Source organism: Nanorana parkeri, unplaced genomic scaffold (genome assembly GCF_000935625.1).
Source record: "Nanorana parkeri isolate BGI_ZX_2015 unplaced genomic scaffold, ASM93562v1 scaffold501, whole genome shotgun sequence".
In the NCBI taxonomy this organism is placed as follows: Eukaryota; Metazoa; Chordata; class Amphibia; order Anura; family Dicroglossidae; genus Nanorana; species Nanorana parkeri.
Genome location: NW_017306769.1, coordinates 189838 through 196072, shown reverse-complemented (window position 1 = coordinate 196072; position 6235 = coordinate 189838).

Here is a 6235-nt window from a genome sequence, read left to right as displayed (position 1 = left end):
CTCAGTGCTCCACGCTCCAGCCCCGCCTCTCGGCGCTGCAGGCTCTGGCCACGCCCCCCGCTCGTTTAAAAAAAGTAAAGCCAGCCCTGCTACTTGTCCGTTGCAGGGCTAAGGGCTAAGACAGTGAGAAAACCACTTGCCCGGAACTACATGTCCCGGGGTTGGGCGATACGAATTCCACACCCCTGATGTCTGTCAGTGTTTTTGAGAGTCCGTTACACCAATACAGTGCGTTAATAGCACAGTCCCATGCGATTAATGCACTGTACAACGCAATCGCACCTACTGTGCACTCTGGCGTCGGAGGTGTGTTGCGTTGCCATTCATTAGAATGGTACCACAAACGCACCTCCCACCCACAGTTCGTACATCCGCTCCAGAACGCGCGATACCCTAATGCTGTGCAATCCATTGCAGTGCGACTTGGGTCACGACTTAATGACCAAGGACAAATGTGGGTCCTCAGGTTGAGAACCACTGGTCTAGGTGACCCAGTATGGAAAGTCCTGTAAATGAAGCAGAGCAAGTACAGGGTCCAGAACCTTTGGTGCAGAAGTGGAGAGTAACATATTAGTAGTGCTGAATGTCTATTGCAAAACACAGGTAGCGTTGATGCGTTAAAAAGATAGGAACATGCAAGTATGTGTACTTGATGTCCACCGGCGCTTTAGGGAAGCAATGACTGTCCTTGTAGATTCCATATTGAATTCCCAACCCGAATGTGCTGATCACCTTCAGATCCACCCCTAATATTTCCCCATAAACAAATGTGACGTTTTTTCCCCCGGTTTCAGTGACATTTTTTTTAATTTTCGGTTTTGTTTCCGTATAATTTTTTTTTCATTTTGGTGCATCTCTACTCAAAATACAATGGTTTCCTAACTTGGCTATCTGCAGGATTCTTCATTGTTATAGGCACAGTCCACCTTTGTGATCAATTTTCAGGTTACACCTATGTTTAGGGTGTAACATGGAACAGGGTCACGTTCACCAACCCCACCGTGCTTCTCCCTGCACAATTCTGTCTTTTAAATTTGATGCGGCTGTCTGTGACTCCATGTCCATTCACAGGGACTCCTAGAGCTCAATGGGGTACAAGTGTGGTGACATCACAGCATCTGCAGTCCATTGATTACTTCCTCCAGTCCCATAGCTGCAGGAGCCTCAGCTGTGCACCCATGAGCCATTGATCGCTGCTGCATTGCAGGCCTGAATGTAAAAATTTTATAAATGCACTTTTTTTTGTTTTCCTTATTAAAATGGGAGGTGCATTTAATTTATTTTTTCAAAAGGTGGACTTTAGGACTTAAATCATTGACACCAGGGAGAGCCAAGCTACTGGTTGGGAAAGAAATACCAACAGCAGCCAGCACAAAAGCATTGCCGACCCATACTGAAGTCATTGCACCTTAATGCCAAACAAAACGTAAAGCATGCCACCAGTTACAATCTGATTGTACAATGTTATTTTGGATCTACCAACAACTGTGCAACACAAGGGCCTGCCTGATTGGACAAAAGATGATCATATAGCTCAGGTAGGTCCTCATATTACATCGTTTGGGTAAATGTGAGTGTCACAATACAGAATATAATCGGACTATACAATTTACATTTCCCAAGACTATGTGATAGAGGGTCTGCCTATCAAGCAGGCCCTTCCAGTACATAGCAATCGGCAGAGATCATACAGTCAGATCACGACATGCATGTTAACCGTAATAGCAATGAACAGAAACCCCATTGAGCTCTCTGGACCCGAGCTGCCATCCCACTACATGAGACACAATATAAAATGACATGGCTGGACTACAACCCTCAACATGTTCACACACTGGCCTCCCACGACAAGACAGAAAACCACAAGTAGCACAGTCATGAACATATTACCAGCGCTCCTCCTTGTTATCTCCGCGCTCATGAACAACCCAGCCGCTCCTCAACACACGCCGCGGCGCCCAGGCTGATACCAATCAGCCAATCACATAAGGGAAACTATGAACACGTGATATCGTCCGCCTATCAGCATCGCGTGCGCATACTTTCTGCTGGGTGAATAGGCGGTTAGTGTGTGCGGACGGACACAGGTCCCGGTAATAACGTGCTCTATAGTACGCGCCCTTGTAGGTACAAGCAGTCATGTATGAAATATGTGGTGTGCTAATAACAACACGTCTCCCTTTATGGAGCGGTATACCATTGCTGGAATCCCGGGTACACCATTTTGAACTACTGGAATTGAGATCTATTGGATGGCATGCATGGCTAACTTGCCCTACAAGTGGATGTGTACCACGTGTTCCAAACTCCTCATACATACCTAGTCATCAAGGGAGGCCAGAGGCAGATTAACCACTTGCTGTCCAGAGCAATTTCTTAATATTTGCACACACATGATGAAATATGAATTATTTTGGCTGGAAAACAGCTCCAACCCCACCCCCACACACACACATTTTCTGAAAGCGGAGGCCTCGTAGAATAAAAAAAATGCTAGTTGCAATTGTTTATGTAGCACGGTATTTGCGCAAATGTTTATCAAACCAGTATTTTTAGGATAAAATAAAATTTAGTGCACAGAAACAGAATATAATACCCAAATATTTTTATAATATAAAAGATATATAAAGCCTTAAAATCACGTTCTCGCCCTTGAAACCGCAAAAAATTACAATACCCCAAATTTCCCATAATCGACGCTTTAAAAGCTTTTAGCCCCCATTCACACCAGGGCATTTGTGGCTTGTATTTGTCAGCACAGAAAAGCTCAGCGCAAGAAATCCTATTGATTCGTATAATTCCCGTTCACGTCTCAGCATAGCGTCCCGCTGAGAAAAAAAGCTGGTCGCTGGAGAAAAGTACATGAGCTTCTTTTTTGGGCAGATCAGTGTGATTAGGAATAGGAAAAAGGGTCACATTGCTCTGATCTCCCCAAATAGAGGCGCATACTTACAGGCTTGTGCGGAGCTTTTCCGTGCTGACAAATAACAGCTACAAACGCCGATGGTGTGAACAGGGACTTACTGTTCATCAATTCAGTGCTAACACTGATCGATGGGCCTAGAATTATTGCTCTCACTCCAATGTTCGCAAAGATATATTATATATAACGTATTGCACAATTTTTGTTTTTGCACGTTGGCGCACTTAATACGATATATATTATATATAACGTATTGCGCAATTTTTGTTTTTACACGTTGGCGTACCCGGAACGTTTTGTGCTTGCATGCGCATGCGGGGCGGGGGACTTAATACATTTTTTGGGGCATTTAAAAGAAAAATGTATATGTGTCTTTTTTTTTTTTACGCTTAACTTTATGGCTATCACATAGGTGACTAACAAGCCCCCTATGTAATAGCAGATAGGGTGTGGCAGGTCCTCTTTATGGAGACATCAGGGGTCTTTCAGCTGAGGAAGCAGCTTCTTCTCCTGGCTCTAAGAACCGGAGAATGTAAACAGTGACACCGGAAGTGATGTAATACACATCACTTCCGGGTCTGGAGATCGGAGAGATCAGCGGCTGGAAGCTTGCTGATCTGTCAAGGGAGACCTGCTGTGCCGGTCCCGGGCCCACACGGGGGACAGCAGAGCCCAGGGAGCACATTTTGCTGCACCGTACAAGCGATATGGCGGCTATATAGCCACTGGATCGCTTGTATCTAAACAGCCATCGCCCGCTGTTTAAAACGATAGCAAGAACACGGCTGCAGCCGCCATTTTCTTGTTAGAACTACTTCAGGACATGCTTTTTTTATGGTGGGCGGTCCTGAAGTAGTTAAAGGCAAAGACCACTTTGAGAAAAAAACATAAATGCACACATATTCATATCTTCGTTCAATAGTCACATCACTGTGCATTGATTATTTGTTTTGCATTGCAACCAGTAAAGCATATCAACTGCGATCAGTAGATAGTGGGGTGCAATGCTCTGGCTCCTGCAGACTCCTTCTCCTGTCCATATCTTACTTCGGTAAAGACATTCACTAACACCGATGGGAGAAAAATGAATGGATTGCATGTGTGGTAATGTGGCCACACTTGCATTCCACTGAGAACTACAAGTCCCTCTGTAGCGGTGGCTGATGGGACTGGTAGCTTCCGCATTCACAGATGCTGTCATAGGATCTGTAAATGGATGGGGCGGCTAAGCAGGTGCTACGACAAATTCAAAGTACAGCAACAGCCTGCAGGGAGATGAACACAGCGTTTGTGGTAAGGATCTGTCAATGGATGATGGGACTGTGTGGGGGATTGCGATGTGACCATGTTTCATGGTATATCCTGAATATGGGTGTAACATGCAGCATAGTCCAAAAAGGTGAACTTTGCCTTTATAGGACCACAACAGGTGGCAGTCTGGGGCCCTAAATTCCACGGGTCTATGAGAGCCTCCATGTTGGAGCATATAAGCAAAGGATGAATTGGGTGCAGGTTCGCCAGGAGGTAACCCATTTCTACTGAGTCCCGGCGGCAAAAGTCACCGGGAGTCTGTTTAAACAGCCCCGATGCTGGCGACGTACGCTGTATGTCGTCAGTCACGAAGGGGTTAAAGGCACAAGGACGCACCAGAAGCCCAGCACATCACAATGGCAGCTGAAGCCCCCCAGTGTGTCCCCTAACCAACGAGTATGCAGTGCGGCTTCCATATATTTTACATAACTTGTACAACTAAAACCTTTGTTTTAAACCTAAGGCCCCGTTCACATATAGCGACATACCTTTTGCAGCGGATCCGCACGGCCGGGATAGCGCGACTTTCGGGGCGACGTTCCAGCGACGATCCAGCGACGGTAGCGCGACCTTCCCCGTCGGGCTCCATAGAAAAAAAGCATAATCGCGCAAAATCCGCAGAAAAAAGGGTCCGGTAGAAGCGACTTGCGACGAGCGACGCGCGACATGGAGTTAAGACAGCTCCATTGAATAACATTGGCCGGCGACTTCTCGCGATATCGCGCAGCAAAAATGCGCGATATCGCGGCGGAAATCGCGCGACAATTCGCTATATGTGAACGGGGCCTTATAGGTACAGTGTCATTTGTTGCTTTTTGCAGACTAGCTGGTAAGAGTGCTGGGAAATGTTTGCGTTTGTACTGTGTAAAGCCCGTCCATGTGCACCTTGCTTTAAAGCTGGTTATAAATTGATGAGTGGATTTGCTATCTGCTTCACTTGTTGGATTTGGTGTGGGGACACACTGGGGGGCTTCAGGTGGCAATGTGATGTTCTTGGCTCCTTGTGTGTTGCTGTGCTTTTAACCCCTTCATGACCGAGGCCTTTTTTTCCGTTTTTTTGGCCCCCATGTTATAATCCACATTTTAGGCCTGAAAATTACTTCAAACCCCCAAACATTATATATCTTCTGAAAGCCAAGACCCCGTAGAATAAAATGGTGGCAGTTGCAAATTTTTATGTTGCACGACATTAGCGCAACTCTTTATAAAAACCCCAAAATGTAGTGAAAAATGCACTTAAATGTCAAAACACAGTAAAATACCCATTTGGTTTATACAATATAAAAGATGAGGTTACAACGAGTAAATAGATACCCAACATGCCCAGGTTAACAATTGTGTGCGTCAATGAAACTGCGCCAAAATTCAGCACCCTAAACAGTCCATAGATGACAAGTTAAAAGCCCCCACAGGTCATCAGTTTAGAGATACGCATAAATACTGGCCTTAGAATTATTGCTCCCACTCTGGCGTGTGCGTGGTGACACCCAACAAGTGTAGCGCGATCATCGTTTTCATACGTAGGCGCAACCGACACATGTTTACATGAAGACGCGCGGGGGACGGGGGACTTTAATTTTTTTTTATAATTCTCACATTTTATTTCATTTAATATTTTTAAAAGCTGTTTTTTTTAAAACTGTAATTGCTATCACATACGGGGCTTACAAGTCCCCATGTGATAGCATATTGGCAGTGACAGGTCCTCTTTAAGGTGATGCTGGGGGTCCAAAAGACCCCTAGTGTCACCTTTATACACTAAATAACCTATTCAAGTGTAGATCACACTTCAACAACTTATTGCTGTGCTTCAGGAGCCTAGCAATGACAGCTATGGGACCAGAAGTTATGCAATCTGCATCGCTCCCGGTCCCATAGTGCGGGGAGGAAATCGCTGAACGGATGTTTGCCGCTCTCCTCCCCAGCTTCCCACCGACACCCGAGATGCTGGTCCTGGGCCCGTAGGAGGGGCAGCGGAGCCTGGAAAACACGTCGGCGCAG